The sequence below is a fragment of the Mauremys mutica genome, chromosome 10 (genome assembly GCF_020497125.1).
Source record: "Mauremys mutica isolate MM-2020 ecotype Southern chromosome 10, ASM2049712v1, whole genome shotgun sequence".
NCBI classification, from domain to species: domain Eukaryota; kingdom Metazoa; phylum Chordata; order Testudines; family Geoemydidae; genus Mauremys; species Mauremys mutica.
In genome coordinates, this window is record NC_059081.1 from 80,629,189 (window position 1) to 80,651,621 (window position 22,433).

The window sequence follows — 22,433 nt, forward strand, 5'->3', positions numbered from 1 at the left end:
TGGTTCTACATGGCATTTTACGTTGTTAATGCAGCGCTGCCCTCTGAGGCGGCTGTGTTTTACATTCATGGCTGATTGAAAGAGGAGCAAATTCATTGGATTTGATGCATGTTTATAGATTTCTTAAGACACCTTACCACTGGCAAGTTCTATTAAACAGCTGCAATTCACATTTTTGCATAAAGTTTCTATTCAGCGTTGTCTTGCGATTATATGAGAATTCATCGGGCATTTCAGAAACACTCAGAGGAAGACGCTAACAGCTTTCCAATGTCCGGTTTCTTTTTGTGTCAAAGACTCTCCTGTCTGGCCTAGTCTGAATAATGATCAAGGGAGAGAGAAGGGGGAACCCCAGGAAATGCCCCTACGAAGTGGGGTGTCATGTTGGAGAGTTGCACATGGTCAGAAGATTCTAGCTGGCAAGACTTCTGGGGATGGTGTTTTGTTTCTTACATTTGCTCAGCACGGTGAAGTTTTTCTTCTTTTTACTCCATGGTGCAGAGTTTGGCTGGCTGGGATCGTTTTCAGATTCATGTTTCCTCATTTCCCTTCTCTGCGTCCAGTCTCCATCTTCACAGGATGATGCAAGGAAAGCTGCCTCGCCCACCTGACAGAGGTCTGTCAGCGCAGCACTTCCTTTGGTGAACTCCTTTTCTTTTGATCTGCTTTAATCACTCGGTCTAGGTCTAGGAAGATTAAATCTTCCATTTTGGGAGCCACACAGACTGCTTCAAAATGCATCGAAAACTTCATATTGGCTTATACACCCCAGGGCTCGGTCACTGAGCCCCACAGTAACCCATGGGAGGAGGGGTAGATGGGTGGAAGAGCAGGGCACACAACTCTGATGTTTGTGTGGGCAGGTTGTCAGCTCCAGGTGGAACCTAGCTCTGTGTCTAGGATCAGCCATCTTCAAAGTGAGCTCCTCCCTGTAACAATGACTCAGCTGTGATAAAGAGTCTTTTACCCAAGGATCTCAAATCACTCGACAAAGGCAGATATAGATGCAGGAGCGAAGATACAGAGATTTGACAATCAAAGTCTACAAAAGGAGCCATTTAAAAAAAAATCACTGTCTCTGATAGGCGTTTGTTTTAATGGGTTGCTTGTCTTTCGGGGTTCATGGATCCGTCTCGATCATTATTGCAGCTGGAGCTGGGGGCCTGTGAAACCATGGACACAGGTCCCCTTATTTTTTTAAGCTATCGCTAAGGCTGAATATAGCCTTGAAAATGTGGCCCATCTTCATAACATCAAGCACTAGAAACCGACTTCAAGGGAAGCTATTTGCTAGGGTTAAAAGTTCAACCACTGATGGGTTTTTTCCCCCTAGCCAGCCTCACCTGGCCTTTGAGACTCCTGAGAACCACAGGCATAGGGCCAGTGAGGTTTCCTGGTAAGGAAAAAGTCCGACTGATTCATGGCTGTGCATCTGGACTGCCCCTTGTGAGCCTAGCACTGGAAGCTTTGGGACCACCTGTATCAAGTTGGTTCCAAGAGCCCAAGCCAGTGTATTGACGGAAGAGCTTTCTCAGGAGGTCAGGTATTGAGGGGGGGGGGAACAGGTTGGAGCGCTATGACCAGTATTTAGGATCGGGAGTCTGGAGTTCACAGTGCTGCTACGAGAGGCCACCTGACATTGTGACTGTGGCCACAGCAGCTCAGGCTGTTGATGAGTCTATGGATTAGACTTGGTCTACACCTAAGTTAGGTCAGCACGTTGCCCTGTGGTTGGCCACACTCCTGCGTGACATTGCCATGGCAACCTAACCCGCACGGTGGCTGCAGCTGTGTTGACAGAAGGCTTCCATCGCTGAAGCGCCTGTCTGTCGAGGAAGTGGTGTCCTACACTAAAGGAAACCCCATTTCTGTTGGTGTTGGCTGTGTCTATAGCACGGCGTTATACTGGCCAATACAGTGACAGAGCTATGTCGGTACAGCCCCCCTGTACTGTACATGTACCCGTAGGGTTAGACACCCATTAGGATTCTTTTAAGCATGTTGAGCTTGATTGATTGGAACAGGGGTGCAGGAAGGATCATAGAATATCAGGGTTGGCAGGGATCTCAGGAGGTCAGCTAGTCCAACCCCCTGCTCAAAGCAGGACCAATTCCCAACTAAATCATACAGCATCATAGAATAGCAGATAGAATCATAGAATATCAGGGTTAAACTGGAGCCACGTCTCCTGCTACGTTGAGTGGGAAATCGAGGCCTGGGGCCTAACTCTTTAGAGTGTACGCAGCTAATCATCCGAGGGCCCTGGAGCGCACTGTCAATGCCTTTTGAACAGGGTTCTCTCTTCTTTGCAGAATATGGCTCCGAGAAGAACGCAGCAGGTGGGGGCGGGGCCGTCCACGGAGCAAGCCTACATCTCCAAGGTGGTTCTGCTGGGGAGCGCGGCCGTGGGAAAATCAAGCACAGCCTTCTGCCGTGTGAAAAATGACATCAGGGAATCCGTGCCCACTGTGGGATGTGAGTGAGTGGCAGCAATGAACTAATCCTTTGGTGCAACACAAAGGGCCTGATCTGCGTCTCCCTTGTAGCAGGAGTGTCTCTGCTGAAGTCAGTGGAGCGATGCTAGCGTGAAGTTTGGTTTTGCTTAAGCTCTCAGGCCCAGCAGAGCAGCAGCAGGACGTCACTCAGCAGGCAGGGTTAGGGGCTCCAGCTGGCAGCTCTGGCGGCTAACGGAACATGACCCAACAGACCCCCAACGTTACAGCCCAGGAGCGCGGGGTTAGTTTGGTTTCTCAGGCACAGGACTGACAACTGCGAGATACGGAAAAGTCTGGTTAAGGTGGCACAAGCTGTGCAGGCTGATGTGCCCATTTTAAAAGCTGGGCCTTGTCTGATGCTGCTCTTCAGAGCTGGATCTTTAGGCACCAACCTAAGAAGCACGTCTGAAAAAAGTCAGGCCTCAGCATCTCCTGCTCCACCGACACCAGTGGCAAAGTGCCTTTGGAGTTCACTGGCAGGGAGGCTCAGGCCACAGGCAGGACACATTTCTCTGCTGGGGTAGATTGGAGACAGGAAATCATGAACAGGGGACCAGCAACACAGCTGTGTTCATTGTGGAGTCAGAGTGACAGCTAGCGGTTTGTTGCAGGTAGTGCAGCATTTAAATAGGTCACATCGGTGGAGAGTTTTGGTCTACACCTGCCAGTCCTGAGTAACCCAAGAGAGTGTTCACCATTTACTATTAAATGTTATAGATTTTCCCCTCTGCGTTCTCTCCGTACTCCCCCCCCAGTCCTGGCTCTCCCAGCTGCTCCCACAGAACTACTACCAATCACACTGCATTATCTCTGGATGGGTGCCAGTCCCAGTCCCAGCGCTCACTGCGAAATTGCACCACGTTCTTACTCTCGCTGCAGAAACTTACACAGGCGCATCTGGAATCCTAGGAACTGTGCGTCAGAGTCCGATCTAGTGGGTTTGGGTTGGAACCGCCCCTTGTTTAATTCCTGGGTATCAGAAAAACAGACGTAACACTCTATTCTGCCCTGTTTGTGACAGAGGACGTATGACAACGGAGCCTCCAACGGATGACATTTAAAAGGCTATTGTCCCAGACTCCCAGCAGCTCTGCCCATGATATCGCTCCAGTCAGTCTTGTCAAAGCAGCCCATCTAGCCTCCCCAATGTGATCAGCAAACCTGCCTTTGACATTTTCCTGGTGTTTCAACAGAAACCCACTCACACTAGAACTAGGTGGAATTTCAGCTGAAGATTTTCTCTGAAAAAGCTGCAGATCCAAGGACACCACCACATTTTAGGAGTTCATGGTAACAGTGTTCATGTAGCCAGGTTGGTCCCAGAATATTGAAGAGACAAAGGAGGTGTTTTATTGGACCAATTTCTGTTGGTCGAGAGGACTAGAGTGACCAGATGTCCCCATTTTATAGGGACAGTACCAATATTTGGGGCTTTATCTTATCTAGGTGCCTGTTACCCTCCACCCCTGTTCCGATTTTTCACACTTGCTGTCTGGTCACCCTAGAGGGGACAAGCTTTTGAGCTTTACTGAGCTCTTCAGGGTCTGGGTAGGAAGCGGAGTATTTAGCTGTAACACTCCGGTTCCTTCCTCAGACCCGAAGAAGAGCTCTGTGTAGCATGAAAGTGTGTCCCTTCCCCCAACAGAGGTTGGTCTGAGATAAGATCTTATCTCACCCACCTTGTGAGTTCATGGTAGTTTCACTGAATTGTTAAAAAAAAACAACTGAAAAAAAATCTCAATGTTTCATTTTTTTGGTTTGAAATGACTTTCAAAAATTCCTTTAGTCTTATTTTAAAAAAAATTATTTAGAATAGTCAAAGTTAAAATAAATGTTTCATTTGACCCAGAATAAAATTTCTCTCGATGTAGAGTCAAAATCTTTGAAACATTTTATGTGGTGTTGGACTTGCAATGAATTTTTTTTTGACTTTTCAGATTGCCACCAACAAAACCAAACCACCATTATTCACCCAGTTCTGCTACGCGCTCCCATCATCAGATGCAAAAAGATTCATCTCAGTAGGCAACACTGGTGGAAAACATGGCTTTAGTTTTTATTGGAGATGTCAACACAGGGTCAGTTAAGTCTCTTTAGGAAGTTTTGCAAGCTTACAGACCCTGCTATGAGCTAGGGAGGCCATTGATGTTCATGGGACTGATCCCCACTTGTTAGATGTTGACTTCAATGGAGGCAAGGCCAATTTACATAAGCAAGGATCTGGCTCGGTGTCTTTACATCAGAAATAGGCAGAAAGACACTTTTCTTCCTGTTTTAAAGAGGGGCCCTGACCTTTGCCAGGAAGGGGGGATGGAGGGCCCAAGAGGTCTCCCACGCTGCCACACAAACCAGGCAGTCACAGTGCCTACACCAAGGAGTGTGGTGTCATTCGCTTACGTTACTTGGCACTCAGAGAAAGCTTCTGTCCCTCCCAGGGCTCTCTGGAGAGCTATGGCTCTGTACTGCCCCCTCTACCTCAAGCCCATGTATTTGTCAGACAATCTGGCCCTTAACAGATGGCGTCTGCCTGTCTACTGTGCACAGCCGCACATTTGAGCTGCTATAGCACTTTCAGACCAAGGCTCTTCAAACATTTTGCAGACATTTGCTGGCTTTCGCAGCACTCCAGGGAGGTGGATTTTAATTAGACCCATTTTCCATCTGGGCAAGCTGAGACAGGAAGGTTAGGGGCTAGGCTGGGACTTGGCCCACACATTTGCCTGGGGGAGTATGGGAGAGCAAAGGCCTCTGCCCCCCTTTACGCCTCTGGGCCAGGTGTGCAGGAGCAAACGTGCACCTCTCACTTCCCTAGAGCAGGTAGAGAGGGGAGCAGCCATGGCCTTGGTGTCACCCCCGCCCACTGGCCAGCAGAGCCCTGCCAGTTTGGGGGTGGGGCAGGTTTGCTGGCATGGGCTAAGAGCAAGAACAAGCAGTTGTAGCTCAGAAGCATCTGAGCACCTCCCCGGGGCTACTCCTGGGACAGCGCTGCTTATGTATAATCAGGGCTGTGCTTAGGGGCCCAGCGAGTCTTAAGTGACTTGCCCAAGGTCAGACAAATCAGTGTCGGGGAGATTGCAGTATTTCTGTTACAGCAGCACCCAACAGGGGCCAGGCACTATACAGCTGGATTAGAACTCAAGACTCCTAATTCCCGCCCTGCCATCACATTTCCTCCAGCTAGACAGCTGCAAAACCAAAGCTTGCTAATGCCACCAATATTGATGGACTGAGCAATAACCATTGTTCTCATTTCTCTTCCCCTCCCCATCTCCCAGCTACACCCTGCTGACGTGCATTGGTGTAGTACCGGGCTATTATTGGGTAAGACCAGTTCACCAGCCTGTTTGTTGCATTGTTTTTGGTGGGGGAGGGGGTGTTTTAATTCTCTCTCTCTCATCCTCCCTCCCCCCGCAGCCCTTTCCAACCGAATCTCGACACCCATCTTTCACACAGATCACCGAGATGAAGGTTAACATTAATTAAGGTGCATGCTATGGCTTTCTCAAGGAGCTGTCCCATCTCTGTCGCTTCCAGGTTCTTTCTTCACCCAGCTGGTATGTTTAGAGACTGCCACGATCAAGCCTGTGATCTGGGACACTGCAGGACAAGAGAAGTACCACAGTGTTTGCCATCTTTATTACAGGGGGCGAATGCTGCCCTTCTTGTATATGACATAGCCAGAAAGGTATGGCTTGTTCTCCTGCCTCTCTCCTCCAGAAGGATTTGCCTTTAACTTTCTAAAATATCCAGACTGAATCTTGATCATGCAGCCACGCCGCTGGTAGGCTGCAATAGTTCTAGTGTAGGGTCACTTCCCAATACATCTCCAGACATTTCAACCAAGACTGCTTTTTCCTGCACACATCCCGTAAGGGCTACACATCATGGGCAGGTTTATCCTTCGTCTTCTGGTAAAGATGGGTGAAGACTTGCAAGGAACTGGTACAGACATTTCACTGACTGTGGACAATAAATCCTCACGCTTTCCCCCTCAAAGCCAAGATTTCTCTATCTACCCCTGCCTCCCAGCCCAGTCCAGCTCACCAGCCAAGTAGGTAATGAGGGAACATCACTAAGTGCTCTTTGTTCCCCTACCTTCATGTAACCCCACACCTGGGTGTGGCGTCCTGTCCCATCTAGTGGCACCAAGACCACTTAGAGCAGGGGTAGGCAACCTATGGCACGGGTGCCGAAGGTGGCACGCAAGCTCATTTTCAGTGGCACTCACACTGCCTGGGTCCTGGCCACCGGTCCGGGGGGCCCTGCATTTTAATTTAATTTTAAATGAAGCTTCTTAAACATTTTTAAAACCTTATTTGCTTTACAGACAACAATAGTTTAGTTTCTATATTATAGACTTCAAGAAAGAGACCTTCTAAAAACATTAAAAGGTATGACTGGCACGCGAAACCTTAAATTAGAGTGAATAAATGAAGACTCAGCACAGCACTTCTGAAAGGTTGCTGAGCCCTGACTTAGAGAGAGAGCTAAAATGTGTCTGCTCTACAGCCTTAGCTAAGAGCCAGTTGGCTTTTAGCTCATGCGGCAGGGGCTCATGCACTAAGCTCCAGAGGCCCCAGGTTCAATCCCACCTGCTGAAAACCAGGGTCTGTTGGCGTTACACTCACTCCCAGCTCCCTAGACTTTAAGGATGATATAGTAACAAAGATTAAATGCATCTGTTAGGCCTGGTCTACACTACACGTTTAAACCAAATTTAGCAGCGTTAAACCAATTTAACCCTGCACCTGTCCACACGAGACCCTTTATATCGATATAAAGGGCTCTTTAAACTGATTTCTGTATTCCTCCCCGACGAGAGCAGTAGCACTGAAATCGTTTTTGCCATGTCGGGTTAGTGTGGCTGCAAATCGACGGTATTGGCCTCCGGGTGGTATCCCACAGTGCACCATTGTGACCGCTCTGGAAAGCAATCTGAACTCGGATGCACTGGCCTGGTAGACAGGAAAAGCCCCGCGAACCTTTGAATTTCATTTCCTGTTTGCCCAGCGTGGAGCTCTGATCAGCACAGGTGGCGATGCAGCCCCAAATCCAAAAAGAGCTCCAGCATGGACCGTACGGGAGATACTGGATCTGATCTCTGTATGGGGAGACAAATCTGTTCTATCAGAGCTCCATTACAGAAGACGAAATGACAAAGCATTTGAAAAAATCTCCAGTCTAGGATAGACAGAGGCCACAGTACAGTGCTGTGTGACAAGCGTAACGGAAAGCCAAAGAATCAAATGGACGCTCATGGAGGGAGGGAGGGGGTACTGAGGACTCCAGCTATCCCACAGTCCCCGCAGTCTCCGAAAAGCATTTGCATTCTTGGCTGAGCTCCCAATCCCAGGAAAAAGGGCGTGAAATGATTGTCTGCCGTTGCTTTCACGGAGGAAGGATTGAGTGACGACATTTACCCAGAATCACCCGCTACACTGTTTTTGCATTGGGATCTCAACTCAGAATTCAAATGGGCGGGGGAGACTGTGGGAACTATGGGATAGCTATGGGATAGCTACCCACAGTGCAACGCTCCGGAAATCGACGCTAGCCTCGGTACATGGATGCACACCGCCGAATTAATGTGCTTAGTGTGGCCGTGTGCACTTGACTTTATACAATCTGTTTTACAACACCGGTTTATGTAAAATCAGAATAATCCCGTAGTGTAGACATACCCTTAGTTGGCTTACGCTAATGTCCGTTTCTGATGGACTGTTCCAGGGGAACATGTTGCATGATCTCCCACTCCGTTATGCATGTCTTTTCCCTTTTACTGGTAATACGCAACACACAGGAACCGCAACACCGAGGGCCATATGCCGGTATTACTGCCATGGTAGTTACAGAAGGAGAAGTCCATAGGCTGCTGAAGAGTAACATCTCACAGTAACAGAACTTTATTGAAGAGTTAGACCAAGCTTTTAAGAATCCTTGCCCCATCACAAGAGAGCCCAATTATCTCAGCCCATCACCTGTAGGCTGGATCTATGACCCACTGGAGATCCATGGTGGTTGGGTCATGTCTGATGGAGGAGAAGTCATCCTCCTTGGCTTTGGGGAAGGAAGTACATTTAGAGCTGGTTCCATGCTGAGTAGTGCTCCTAGCAGCACTACCTGTGACAAGCTGCACATAACCCATTTGTTTCTACAGTTCTTAGCCCTCACCTGCCAATCTCCTTTGGGCGATGTGACAGCTCCTGAGTGTCGGTTGGTTTATTGTCTGTGTCTCTCTCGCACACCTTTCCGGGCAACTTTTGCGAGAGCAAAGCCATGGTTGAGGGAATTAGAGAAGGAATTTCTTCCCGATGAGCTCATGATTGTTTTAGTCGGCAATAAGACAGATCTTGCAGCTCAGCGGGAAGTCACCTTTGAGGTAAGTGGCGTCACTGCAGTAAGATCTCAGCACTTGGCAGATTCTCTCTTTCAAAAACACCACGGCAGCATGTTCCCTGAGTGCTGCACTTCAGGCTTTCACACTGAACAGTTTATAAGTAAATGTTTAGGTGAACGCGATTCTCCTAGCAGCAAGCAATAGAGCAAGGCCCCACTGGGCGCCAGGGATGTTAGAGGTCATAAATCCCATTTTGCCCTCTGTTTCAGCTGCTAACTTTCTTGGATCTTAGAGACTTTCCTGAGCTATGGTGGGTTGGTTCAGAGTGTGCATCGGTAGGTTTCAGTGTCAGAGAGGATGTTCCCAGATGTTGCTTCAAAATTTGCCATCGATGAGTTGATGCAGAAAAACAATACATAGATGCTTTGAATTACATTAAAAAAATTCAGAAGCCTCACTAGAAGCTGATGCTGCATCACTGACCACCAAGCTCAATGAATGAGAACTGCATGGGACAAAAAAAGCTTGAGGGTTTAACTCTCGGATCCATGTCTCCAGTGAGTTTGAACAGGTTCCAGTCAGAGAGCGGCTGCAATGCCTTGAGCTGTGCAACAGAGAAAAGAAGCGTGACCTAAACATTTCAGCTGCAACCATGTGACTGGAACAGAAGAAGCGTGAGCTGGGGAAATAGGAAGCTTTAGGCTTCGCAGCAGAATCTGCTGGAATGCAACGGTGGCTCTATCACCGGACACGCTGCTCTTCAGAAAGGTGGGGAACTAAAGTCAGTGTAAACTAAGAGCTTGTCTGCACGAGCGGGGGGCAAGGTCTAGGGTGCACTTGTGTATTGTGCACTAACTGGCCCATAAGGACCTGCTGGCACGCACGGAGAGTTCCCTAGTGTGCGTCACTGCAGCACCACAGGCCTGTTAGTGCACAACACACTGGAATGTGTCCCACTCCAGTGCAGACTAATGCACCATGCAGATGAGTTCTGAGCCTTAAGGCTCCTTGTACATCATTAGTCTGACAGTGCAAGCACCAGAGCTAATGACGGGGGTACGAGGCCTTAAGGCAGTTTGCAGCATCCGGCTTGGAGATCTGTTCCAGAGCCACCCTTGCAAATAGCTGGAGATTTCTGCATGTTCCTCGTCCTACTTCTCAGCCACTAGTCAGACAGGGCAAGTTGCAGTACTCCTGCTACACTAGTGTTTGTGTCCGTTCCGAGCTCGCTTCTCCAGGTTGGCACCATGCAGCCCTGTCCACACTGGGCAGGGCCCTGTCACACCTGAGGTGTCTAATCATACAGGGAGGAGCTGTGCCTCCCTGCCAGGCCTAAGGACAAGAGCCAATACCTTGTAAATGGAGCCCTTATTTCCACCACTTTCCAGGACATTTCCCAAGCTGGATGTGATTACCGTGCAGAACACACCTACGTCTACTTTGAAATAACCCTGTTTTTGTACCTTCCCCACCCAACTAGAGGGAGGAGTTTGCAAGGAGCAAAAGCTTAATCTACATGGAAACGTCGGCAAAATCCAACCACCAAGTGACCGAGGTGTTTATGGCCATAGGTCAGTTCCAAGTCAGAAGCCGCTGGACAGGTAACAGCACTAGAGAGATGCTGAGATCTGTGCCAGCTCTCTGCCTTGTGAGCTATAGCACAGCACCACTTGTCTCCTCCCAGTTGTTCAGGGGCAATTAGGGTTGAGTCACTTGACCTGAAGAGGTCCAGGAACTGGAAAGTCTTTACTGTGACTGCAGCAGGTCTATGCCTAGAGGCAATGCAAAGAGGTGACTGGGTACACTCTGGCCTGTCAAGCCTCACAGCTGCCAAACACGGACAGGCTGCCTCCCTGCTGCCCCTCACCCCAACTTCTGAGACAAGCAAACTTCTGGCGTGGTTCTGCCTTTGCCGCCGGGGTGAGGGTGGAACCTGCTGAGCGCTGAATGGGGAGGAGGTTCACACCCCCTTTGGAACACCAGTCACTGGCCCTAGCAATGGGGAAGTGGGAATTTCTCCCCACTCCCCAGATTCCTCACTGTCACTCCCAGAGGATCTCTTCTCTCCGAGACCCATTCCCCTTGGCCCCAGTTATGATCCCCAGACAAACCAAGCCATGTTGCCTTCATCCCCCAGGCCAGAGATCAGAGGCCTCACCCAGGCTGGAAAACAAGATCCCTGCATCCTTCTTCCTTAGGGGGTAGAATAAAGCCCTCGAACCGGCTAGGACAGTGGCTCTCAACCCTTCCAGTTTACTGTCCCCCTTTCAGGAGCCTGATTTGTCTTGCGTACCCCAAGTTTCACCTCGCTTAAAAACTACTTGCTTGCAAAATCAAATATACAGCTGTGTCGCAGCACACGACTACTAAAAACTGCTTACTTTCTCTTTTACCATCATTAAATTAGAATAGAAATACTGTACTTACATTTCAGTGTATAGTGCACAGAGCAGCATAGACAAGTCATTGTCTGTATAAAATTTGAGTTTGTACTGACTTAGCTACTGCTTTTTAATGTGGCCTGTTGGAAACCTAGGCAAATATCTAGATGAGCTGATGTACCCCCCCGGAAGACCTCTGCATATCCCTGGTTGAGAACCACGGGGCTAGGCAACAGAGCCAGAGGCTCAGCTAGACTGACTCAGCCTCGCTCCACTGGACTGGCCCAGACAGTCTTTGAGGTTTCTTCTTTCTTCAGAGGACAGACACATCCAGCCCTCTCCCAAGAACCAGTTATGCCCAGAGATAATCCCGAGTGGTCAGTCCTCCCTTCACACGAACGCCGACTACTGCCAAGCCCCCAACGATGCTGGTTTCATGGGAGGCGAACCAGAGCCAGCAGTTTGTAGACTCTTCCTACGAGCCTTTTCTTCCCCACATGCAGGCCTGGAACCCTGGGGCTCTGTCTCACCTACTTAGCTTCCTGGGCCGCTGATATGTAGCTTACCCCACAGATGTTAGCCAGCTGACCCTGTATTGCCATATGGGGATTCAAACGTGGGGTATGCCTCCCCCTTGACCCTGCACTAGTGCACAAATGGCAAACCACTGCCATTACCTTGGCAGTCCGTGAGATGGCACTAGAGTCTTCTCATGTTTGTTCCTATTAATGAAACCGCTTGGAGAAAGCTCTAGCACAGGGGTCGGCAACTTTTCACAAGTGCTGTGCCAAGTCTTCATTTATTCACTGTGATTTAAGGTTTTGTGTGCCAGTAATACATTTTAACGTTTTTAGAAGGTCACTTTCTATAAGTCTATAATATAGACCTAAACTATTGTTGGATGTAAAGTAAATAAGGTTTTAAAATGTTTTAAGAAGCTTCATTTAAAATTACATTAAAATGCAGCTCTCCCTGGACCAGCCAGAACCCAGGCAGTGTGAGGGCCACTAAAAATCAGCTCGCATGGCGCTTTTGGCACGCGTGCCATAGGTTGCCTACCCCTGCTCTAGAAAAATAGGACACAACTGCAGCAACAGATTCCACCTACAGCATATCATGAACCAATAATAAGCATTTACTACCCAATAGATATTCTTGGTCCTTAAGAATGCTAGCAGTTTGATAGTGGCAATTCATGAGACACCTAGCACCCATCTTATGCCAGTTTCAAGTTAGGGTCTCCTCCTTCTACTTCCTTTTTAAAGAATTTGACTACAGCTTATAGAGATGTGATTTGCACATCATCACCATTCTATTTGATAATGGGATTTCCTACAGACAACTTGGTGCAACACAACATTTGCTGTCCTGAGATGTTTTTAGGGGGATGTCCATGATACAGCTGCAGTGGAATCTGTAGATGTTCTAGGACGGGGAATGAAGAGGTGTATGGGAGAGTCCTGAGGGAGGGACCATTTTCCAGAAAGAATGAAGGAGCATGAGGACAATTGTGAATGGAAGTTTGTTAAATAGTAAGTGCAGGAGTCCTAGGCCAAGAAACATATGGGTCTCAAGGTAAAAAAAAAATGAAGTTAATAAAGGTAAAATGTAAACTTAACTTAAATCAACATTATAAATAAGAACATAAGAACAGCCATATGGGTCAGACTAAAGGTCCATCTAGCCCAGTATCCTGTCTTGTGACAGTGGCCACTGCCAGGCGTCCCAGAGGGTATGAACAGAACAGGTAAACATCATGTGATCCATCCCCTGTTGCTCATATTTAGATATTTTCAATCTTAATAAATTTAGAGGGACAGATCCCCAGGCCTAGCCCAATAGCACATGAGGGAAGGAGAATGTGGCTCCTAAGGCTCCTTTTCCTCTCTCTCTTGCTTGTTGTGGGTCAGTCCTTGGCATAAATTGAAAGAGCCCTGGAGCTGCTATAAGTTTCACCACCAGGAACCATTCTGCTGGTTGGGGATTGGGGCGCTCTGGCCACACCCCAGCCCACTGCTGATGGGAGGGGGACACAAGCAGGGGAACCCCTAGCTGCTCCATTAGCAGATGGAAAGTTGCCCTAACAAAGTCAGAGCAGAGTCTGAGTATGTAGCACAAAATGTTACAATAGCTCAGCAGAGAAGGACCGAGAATTTCATATTCTGAGTTTCTTCACAGCTCACGAGTTCTTGAAACGGGAACAACAGAAGGAACCAGCCCTTCAACCTCAGCCCTGGAAGAAGTCACGCGTGGATCTGCGAGAGCCAAGCAATCACACTAAGAAGTGTTGCATGAACTAAAGGAAATGACCTAAGGTTACCATCAAGTGCGTTTTTATTTTGCGGGCGGGGGGGAGGGAGGGAGGGAGGGAGGCTGGTCCTATGTATTGTGTGCAGGCAGCATGGTTCTAGGGGGCAGCTGGTGAGTCAGACTGTGATTATTGCTTTTATTTTTCATTATTGTCAGTGTTCGATTGAAGAACTGTACGAGAGGAGCTATTGCCGAATGCAAGGAACCTGAAAAGCACTGCAAGTCTCCTCTCGCTTGTTTGTTCAGTGTTATCGTTATACAAGAATACAGTGCAAAGTAGCTTCACAAATAAAAACAGCAAAAAGGAGGAGGTGACTCTCTCTTCCCTCCTCCACTTCACCTTTGCAAATTCTACACAACTTTTACAGAGGCTGTTAACATTAAGGTCACCCAATCATTAAATGCAAGACATGGAATAGCCAGAACATGAAGCTCAAGGTTAATATTGCCATAAGAACTCATGATTTTGTCATGAGTCTTGTGATTTTTGGGGCGTTTCTTAAAGCCCCAGCTGCTGGAGTCAAATGATCACTTGGGAAACTTTAAACAAACAACAAATTCAAAACTAACATTTTCTGGCCCTCCTGGTTGTGGAGAAAACGGAGAACATGAAACAAGCACACCCTGAAGGTCCAGAAACCAGATTGTAAATAAGGAGACCCTGAACATTATTTCAAAGTCTCATGAATTTCTGGGAGGAGATGGGGGCTGATTTCTCATTTGAGTACCTGGGATTGGCAATACTGCAGTAGTATAGATTTAATTAAGAAATAAACCAGGGCCTGATTCTCCTCAACCTTACACAGTTGCAACACTAAAGCGAGTGGCGCTAACTTACATTGGTGTAAATAAGAGAATCAGACCTTTTGACTTAGGCCACGTCCACACTAGAAACTCCAGCTGGCACAGTGGTTTGCCAAGATGCTACCCCAGCCCAGCACACTTTTTCTGTTGCAGACTACGCAAAAAATCTAATTCTGTCTTGCGCTTGTCAGGTAACCAGTTTACTAACATATCTAACCTTGTTAATTTCAGCACACTTAGTTGTGAACTGATCACCGATGCCTCAATGCTAAGGGCATGTCAAGATTCAAAGATCATCTACTTGTGAATTCAGCACAGAGTCCTGTGGCACCTTATAGACTAACCGACATATTGGAGCATGAGCTCTCGTGGGTGAATACCCACTTTGTCGGATGCATGGGTATTCACCCACAAAGCTCATGCTCCAATACGTCTGTTAATCTATAAGGTGCCACAGGACTCTTTGCCGCTTTTACAGATCCAGAGTAACACGGCTCCCCCTCTGATACTTGGGAATTGTCCCTCTGAAGAGAAGCAGTAGTTTTAATGGTGTGTGGTGGGAGGGAGTTGATTCACTTATGTCTGAGGAGCACAAAAGAGCTGAAGGGACTTTGCTCAGGTTTACTGATTTTTTTACCTAAGTTCCAGTGGAGACCAAGCATGGAAAGCTTGATCTGAAAAGGCACAGGATCATGAGCTTGTGAAAACGGACTTTAACTGAAGCCATTTTACCACCTGAGCTACAGTATTTACACTGCAACCAACGTTGCAAGATAAACCCAGGGTGAGATGTACTGTTGACAGGAGCACTGCACATGCAGCGAGAAAGCATCCCTGGAATGGGTCACAGCTGAGCGTCTACAGGGCATTTGCTATAACCAGTGCTCAGGACTTAGTGAATTGGTTCAATGACACCACATTTGGGAAGTGCAGGGGCTCATTTCACTGCAGCTGTAGCAGCCACCAGCCAATCTCTGCTATTTCAGGAGGGTGAAGTCATCCTCTTGTACACATGTGCTTACAGCACGTCACATGATCTCACCGCTAAACTCCTGCTGTTGCTTATACACATCATCCCACCCCAGACAGACTCAGCCCGGGGGAACCGTTACAGAGTTCCATGGCTGAAGTATGCCACATTGACTCAGCTGGGGCTGAACCTAGTAACTTTGCTTGCATGGTGGTGGGTGCACCACAATTGGTTACTGACAAACGGCCACACTACCACACCGAGGTGCTGCATCTTGCAGCAGGTTTTGAGCTTCATTGCTTTGCAAAGGTGTCAATTGTATACGAGCTTCTCCTCTAGACAGACAGTACGGAAAACTTCCCAGCTTGCTTCCCTATGTCAGGGTATAGGGAATTCAGAGGCCATCACTGGCTTCTGTTGAGATACAGCAAGGGGGGCCACCTTGCTATTAGCATCAGACATGAACTCAAGTATTACAGACAAGTGCACTTAGCACCACATGGAGAAAGAGGAACCTCCCATCACCTGTGTTGAGGCCAGGACAGCTCCTAGCAGTGTGCAGGCTTGGTCCTGGATGTGTCACACAGGCATGTCAGGCGCCCCCATCCCCGTAATGTATTTTCCCACGGAGCCAGGGTGTATCTGTTTTGATGGTGGGCTAAGCATGCTTCTCTCTTCCCCTCCTGCTTGGGTGGCAATATTAACCCCCCTTGCAGTGGGTTTTGTTGTTGTCGAAGAAAACAGACTCCGCACCCGAGACTCATGGAGTCTCTTTGTTGCTTCCTCCCACCAAGACAGAAACTGCTCGCACTGCGCAGCAGAGGTGTGTGATTTAAGGGCTTCCTGGAGGTATGTAAGTTTATCTAACTCAAAGGTACCTTCTAATGGGCATTGTTTAAATGAATTGTCACGCGTGTACAGATTCCAATCATTTAAATACCTGCAGGTTTTAGGACCATAATGTACGTACATGTAATATGCTGGGGTACCCTTAGGGGGTAAAGTGGAAAGTTTAGACTGTTCCCCCCCCATTTTCCAGTCACACCAACTGAGGGGGTCCCTGTCCACGCACTGCGCAGCAGAGGTGTGTGATTTAAGGGCTTCCCGGAGGTATGTAAGTTTATCTAACTCAAAGGTACCTTCTAATGGGCATTGTTTAAATGAATTGTCACGCGTGTACAGATTCCAATCATTTAAATACCTGCAGGTTTTAGGACCATAATGTACGTACATGTAATATGCTGGGGTACCCTTAGGGGGTAAAGTGGAAAGTTTAGACTGTTCCCCCCCCATTTTCCAGTCACACCAACTGAGGGGGTCCCTGTCCACGCTAGCGGACCAGAATCTAAGAATCCCTCCCTACAGGGCACTCACGTACAGGAGAGACTCACAAGAAAGACTACGACCCTCTTACACCCCGTTTCAGCAAAGAGCGTCGGCTAATCTCTGGGAGATAAAGCCACATACTCTAATTGCTTCCAGGGAGACGATCAGATTGTCAGTAGCCCACACAGAAGGGAAAGGGAGGGAAGATGGGTTCACACACTCCTAGACCCAGGCAGCTTCCTCGCCGGACTATGCCAAGCTGAGTCAGCCCACCGTGGGTCGGATCTCCTAAAGATCCACTAGTTACTGGGCTTGCGTTAGACTACTCCTGATCATTAGCAATCGCTTCACAGGGCAATCTGGGCGTCTTCCAGTAACGAACACTCACACAGGTATACACACACACACACACACCAAGGCCTCTTTTCCTCTATTTAACCCTTTTTTAACCTTTTTAAAATTTTTCTTTTTTTATTTTATTTTATTTTTTTTATTTTTTTTAACCAAGATGCATCGTTACCTGGTCCGGACCAATACCATGAGGCGGTATGACAACCCCTCTTGAGGCGGTAAAAACCCCTCAGCACCGGTGCATTCTAATGCATTACCTTATGCATTACCTGTTGGCCAACTCAGCAGTTCCCAGTACTGCTATAACTAACCTTATTGGGGCCTCTCCCCAATACCACTCTGCATTTGATCCTGCTGCACAGTCAAAAGTTCAGATGGCGTGAGCCCAACAGAAACAGACGTCCCCCACAGACAGTCCTCCTCCGATACCCCAATAGAGATTTCAAAAGGTCTCTTACCTCTATTGTGGCGCCATGGGGTTCGAAGGGGAACGATCCGTAGCAGCCGTCTGTGTGTCCGTGGGCGTTGCCATCCCGGACGAGCCCCCAAATTGTCGAAGAAAACTCAGTTCTCGCTTTTATGTTTGGGTGCAGCAAAAACAAATACTTTATTATAATACTCTAGTGAACACAAGAGGGAGAGAGTGTCAGGAACTGGGTTGCCCCTTGTCCTGGACAGATCTCTCTCAATTAGTAAACAATCATAACAATCTTTATACCTTCTTAACAGACAGTGGCTAGCAAACTTGCAGACAGTAAAAGTAAACATTTGCATTTGTTTATACATAAGCCTATTCATTATCTTATTTGTCTGCAATACCAGAACAGAAAACAAGACTGCAATTCACAAGGTCGTAACGACTTTTCACACAATTCACTCTGCACCAGATACAGGGTAACAGCTTAACCTCTGCTAATTAGCTAACATACATTAAGATCCCTTCAAACCTTTATTAATTAATTCTTGGCCTCCACATTGTAAAGACACATTTAGAGGCATGGGGCAGTTCACACCTCTCAGGGTGGTTGTTTCTGGCCATCTGCTGGCTCAAGCCAGGTCTACACTACAGCCTTCTGCCAGCATGGCTGGATCGGGGGGGGGGGTGACCCCTGTGTAACACACCTGTGCCTGCACCAAGCCTGGAGTGCCGATACACAGCAGAACTGCACTTCTACTGGGACAGCTTGTTTCCCCTGCGGCGGTGGGGAGAGTCTGGAATAATCCATGGGGGCAAAGCCTTTCAAGGGAGGGCCAGATCCCAGGCAGATATCGCCACATTGGTTAGTCTCAGTTCACATTTTCCATCCACTGCCCTGCGGCCAGGAGAGTCAGAAGTGGGACCCCAGGAGCTGAAGCCTTAGGCCTGGGTCTATAGTTTGTCTATGCCCTGATCTGGCTCTGGGAAGTGAATCAGCCCTGCCTCCAGCATAGACCTGTCAGGCACAATCCATCACCCACATCCCAGGCAGCTCAAAACCAAAAGGGAAGGGAGAGGCTTATCTGAAAGGGTCCTCAGGAGACAGGCCACCCTCCAGCAGGAGCAGATCACTGGCTGGGCTCTGGGTCACTCAGAGAATCCAGGGGTTTGTCTAAGAGGAGGAACTCCTAGGCTGCTGCCTCTTCCTGCTTAAATACCTGCCCTGCTAAGGCCAGCTGGAAGCTGGCTGCCTCTAATTGGCAGGCTGAGCGGGGCCTCTGGGGCCTGGCTCCCTTTGCAGAACATTAACCCTTTTCCTCTCTGATTGAGCGTGGGACACATTCACCCCAGCACTGACACACTCCAGAAGCCTTCTCAGCCCCTGGGCGGTCGTTCCATATGCTTCCTGCCCAACAGCCTCACTGTTGCAAGGCTTGTGTCACTTTTGGAGGCGGAGAATTTCCTCCACCCACTTCAGTCTGATGTCCTGTGTCACACAGCACATCGCAGGCCACAGCACCTCACCCACCCACTCCTGTAACAGACCCAGAAACTCTGGCTGAGTTACTGAAAGTCCTCAAATCATGATTTAAAGACTTAAATCCACCATTTACACTAGCTTAAACCAGCAAGCGACCCATGCCCCACGCTGTAGAGGAAGGCAAAAAAACCAGGATCTCTCCCAACCTGACCTGGGAGAAATTCCTTCCTGACCCCAAATATGGAAATCAGCTGGACCCTGAACATGTGGGAAGACCCACCAGCCAGAAACCAAGAAACAATTCTCTGCAGTAACTAAGAGCACTCCCCATTTAGTATCCCATCACCGGCCATTGGGGATATTTGCTAATAGCGGTCACAGATGGGCCAAATGCCTTTTTAGGCAATCTTATCAGACCATCCTCTCCATACACTTATCGAGCTCAGTCATGAACCCAGTTAGTGTATTTGCCCTCACTGCTCTGCTGGGAAGGCTGTTCCATAACTTCACTCTTCTGATTGTTAGAAACCTTCATCTAATTTCAAGCCTAAACTTGTTGATGAACAGTTTATATGCATCTGTTCTTGTGTCAACATAGGCTCTTGAGTTAAATACCTCCTTTCCTTCCTGGTTACCCCTCTGATGTATTTATAGAGAGCAATCATATCTCCCCTAAGCCAAGCTCTTTGAGTCTCCTCTTGTAAGGTAGGTTTTCCATGCTTCTGATCATCTCAGTAACCCTTCTCTGCACCTGGTCCAGTTTGAATTCATTTTGCTTAAACACAGAAAACCAGAATTGCACATAGTGTGCCACATGAAGTCTCACCAGGACCTTGTGTAATGGCACTAACACTTCCCTATATCTACTGGAAATACCTTGCCTGCTGCATTCTAGGATTGCATTAGGCTTTTTCACAACCACATCACACTGGCGGCTCATAATCATCCTGCACTCCATCAACACACCCAAGTCTTTCTCCTCTTCACAGAAGCACAGAATATCAAGGTTGGAAGGGACCTCAGGAGGTCATCTAGTCCAACCCCCTGCTCAAAGCAGGACCAATCCCCCACTAAATCATCCCAGCCAGGGATTTGTCAAGCCTGACCTTAAAAACCTCTAAGGAAGGAGATTCCACCACCTCCCTGGGTAACCCATTCCAGTGCTTCACCACCCTCCTAGTGAAAAAGTTTTCCCTAATATCCATCCTAAAACTCCTCCACTGCAACTTGAGATCATTCCTGCTTGTTCTGTCATCTGCCACCACTGAGAACAGTCTAGATCCATCCTCTCTGGAACCCCCTTTCAGATAGTTGAAAGCAGCTATCAAATCCCCCCTCATTTTTCTCTTCTGCAGACTAAACAATCCCAGTTCCCTCAGCCTCTCCTCATAAATCATGTGCTCCAGCGCCCTAATCATTTTTATTGCCCTCCGCTGGACTCGTTCCAATTTTTCCACATCCTTCTTGTAGTGTGAGGCCCAAAACTGGACACAGTACTCCAGATGAGGCCTCACCAATGTTGAAGAGAGGAGAATGATCATGTCCCTCCATCTGCTGGCAATGCTCCTACTTACACAGCCCTAAATGCCCTTAGCCTTCTTGGCAACAAGGGCACACTGTTGACTCATATCCAGCTTCTCATCAACTGTAACCCTTAGGTCCTTTTCTGCAGAATTGCTGCCTGCCACTTAGTCCCTAGTCTGTAGCACCGCATGGGACTCTTCCATCCTAAGTGCAGGACTCTGCACTTGTCCTTTTTGAATCTCTTGATTTATTTTGGCCCAATCCTCTAATTTGTCTAGGTCCCTCTGTATCCTATCCCTACCCTTCAGCGTATCTACCACTCCTCCCAGTTTCTGTCACTTCCAACTGATACATCCCCAGTTTATAGCAAAAAATCTTGTTGTTAGTCCTTAAGTGTATGACCTTGTACTTTGCACTATTAAATGTAATCTCATTTCTATTACTCCAGTTTTCAAGGTCCTCCAGAGCTTTTTGTATGGTATTCTTGTCCTCCTCCATATTGGCAGTGCCTCACAATTTTGTGACATCTGAAAATTTTATTAGCACATTTCCACTTTTTGTGCCAAGTCATGAATGAAAATGATAAATAAGATTGGTCTCAAGACCCATCCCTGAGGAACTCCACTAGTAACCTCCCTCCACTCTGACTGTTCACCTTTCAGTATGACCCATTGTAGTCTCCCCATTGCCCAACTCCTTATCCACCTTTCAATTCTCTTATTAATCCCTTTTCTCCAGTTTAACCAATAATTTCCCTTGTGGAACTGTATCAACTGCCAGGTAGATTAGATCTACTACATTTCCTATGTCTAAAAATCAGTCATCTTCTCAAAGATAGTGATTAGTCAGATACAATCTCCATTTTGTAAAACCATATTCCATTATATCCCAGTTACCATTGACCTCTATGTCCTTAACTACTTCCTCTTTCAAAATTTGTTTCAAGTCCTTGCATACAGTTGAAGTCAAACTAACAGGCCTGTAATTCTCTGGATCACTTTTTTCCCCTTTCTTAAAAATAGATACTATAATACAATTCTCCAGTCACAGTGTTCGACACATGAGATTATGGATTCATTAAAAATTCTTGCTCTTGGGCTTCTAATTTCATATGCCAGTTCCTTCAGTATTCTTGGATGGAGATTATCCAGGCCCCCTGATTTGGTCCCATTAAGCTGTTTGAGTTTGACTTCCACCATGGATATGGTAATTTGTACTTCCATATCCTCATTTCCATTAGTCATCCTGCCACTACCCCTCAGCTCTTCATTGTGTTTATTAAAAACGCAGGCAAAGTATTCGTTTAGGTGTTGGGCTATGCCTAGATTGTCTTTAATCTCCACCTCATTTTCAGTGCTTAGCAATCCCACTTCTTCTTTCCTTGTTTTAGTTTTATTTAGAAGGCTATAGAATGTTTTACTATTGGTTTTAATTCCCTTTGCAAGTTACAACTCTGCTTAGCATTTGGCAGCTCTCACTTTTTCCCAACACTATCTCACCTCCAAGAGGTAGCTTTCCTTGCTGAGCCTTTCCATATTCCATTCTTTGTAGGCTTTCTGCTTCCTTTTAATCACCTGTTTGAGATGCATGCTTATCCATTTTGGTCTGCAACAGTTCCTTCTGAATTTTTGCCTCTTTCTTGGAAGGCAGGCTTCAGAGTCAACAAAAAAATTTCAAAAACAGACTCCAACGTTAAGCTGCAGAACTGGAATTAATTTGCAAACTAGATACCATCAGATTAGGCCCGAATACAGACTGGGAATGGTTGGGTCATTACAAAACCTAAACTTAATTTCCCCAGTACTAATTTCTCCCTACTGTTACTCACACCGTCTTGTCAACTGTCTGTAATGGCCACTCTCTTACCACTTCAAAAGTTATTTTTCCTCCCCTGGTGTCCTGCTGTTAATTGATTTATCTCGTTAGACTAGCTGAACACTTGGTAAAGCATCCCCGTCCTTTCATGTATTTATACTGCTCCTATATTTTTTACTTCATACATCTGATGAAGTGGGTTTTAGCCCACAAAACTTTATG

At 47.3% G+C, this 22,433-nt stretch overlaps 1 pseudogene; it reads left to right on the forward strand.

Annotated features, from left to right (window-relative positions):
- Window positions 1-1,569: 1,569 nt before the first annotated feature.
- On the forward strand, window positions 1,570-13,821 carry LOC123343404 (annotated as a pseudogene).
- The last annotated feature ends 8,612 nt before the right edge of the window (window positions 13,822-22,433 follow it).